The sequence below is a fragment of the Amphimedon queenslandica genome, unplaced genomic scaffold, assembly GCF_000090795.2.
Source record: "Amphimedon queenslandica unplaced genomic scaffold, v1.1 AMPQUscaffold_13049, whole genome shotgun sequence".
NCBI lineage: Eukaryota > Metazoa > Porifera > Demospongiae > Haplosclerida > Niphatidae > Amphimedon > Amphimedon queenslandica.
In genome coordinates, this window is record NW_003546715.1 from 54347 (window position 1) to 55870 (window position 1524).

Below are 1524 nucleotides of genomic sequence, written 5' to 3' on the forward strand. Positions count from 1 at the left end.
TATTTTTTTCTTTTTACAAAAATGAAACTTTTTAATTATTTTATCAATCAATAATGTGGCATAAACAGGAGGAAAATAGCAAACTATGCACTCATCATTATCAATGCTATGCCATCGCACTACATCTTTAAAAAGGTCTCCAAATAATGATGAGAGAATGTGCTCTACTTCTGCAATAGGAATGCATCTCATGGCTATGGAAAGTGTTTCCACTGTTGCATGGCAAGAAAGCACTTTTGGAATGCCCAAGGAAATGTCAGAGGGCTCTTTATTTTTTATACTATCATTGAACTCAACAAGCTCTGACTTAGTGGTGCAATCCAACTCTTCCAATAGCTCTTCAAGTAGAGTTGTATTAAATAGTGTAGTTTCTCTTTTTACTACTACCATGCAATCATTAGTGGATGAAAGCATAATGCAGTAGCGTTGCCTTAGAACTGATATCAGCTTTGCAAGGTATGTTTCTGAGCTATCTACTTTTTTTCTTATCTCGTCTATGCTATTTCCAATAACTAAAATATAGAGCAATCAAATAGGGATGCAAAATTGCAAATTTTTTTGATACCTTCACACAACTCAATATAGTTAGCACGACATTGTTCAAAAGCAGCATCTAAAAAGATTATATGTCTATAATAGAAAGTCATTTAAAATAACTTACCACAATCTTTTAAAATGTCATTACCAAGATCATCATTTCCAGTATTTTTGCAAATCTGAGCAAATATCACAAGTCTTTTGTGATCTTTGCTAATGGCGAGCTCAACTTTAATCAAAAGCAATTGAAGACGGCTTTCAGATTGTAGCGTATCACTTAATATTTCTGCAACAACTTCATCATTAAATATTTTTTCTGCATGAAGCAGTCGAGTTATATCACGAGGTTGATTGAGGAACTGTAGTTGTCCTTTACGGAATTTAAAAATGTTAGTAGCATGTTTCTCATTAGTTGCATCAGGATAACGTGAACTATCATACGTACCACAAGTTTCTATTAAGATGAAATGCAGTTAATCAAGTTGTAATTTATGTGTATAAGACACTAATTACAAAAATGGAACGTTATTAAGGAACTAACTCCCAAATCATAAAATTAGCTCATAAAATTAGCATATAACCTTTGCAGTAGATTTTTAAATATACAAAAAATTTACATACAATGAGGGGGTATGCCTGAAAATGTAAAAATAAAGTGATCACTTTGCCAATAACCACTGACAAAGTAAGCATAGTATTAATTCTTGCTTCATGCCTAAACGTGGTGAAAACCCTAATATACCATGCATTAAAGTATACTTTAATGCATGAGATATTACAGGCCCTCACTACTTGTAGGCATATAGGAACCTGGGATGCAGGGGTGCAACTGCACCCCTAATAATTGGGTAATTAGATCCACAGCACTTAATTTTGAGGATGATGCAACTATTAGTGCAACAACAATCGGTTCAGAATGCAGATTGATAAAAACAACCTTTGAATTTATTAACCATTGTATAGTTGTTGATAAATGCAGGTGTACTC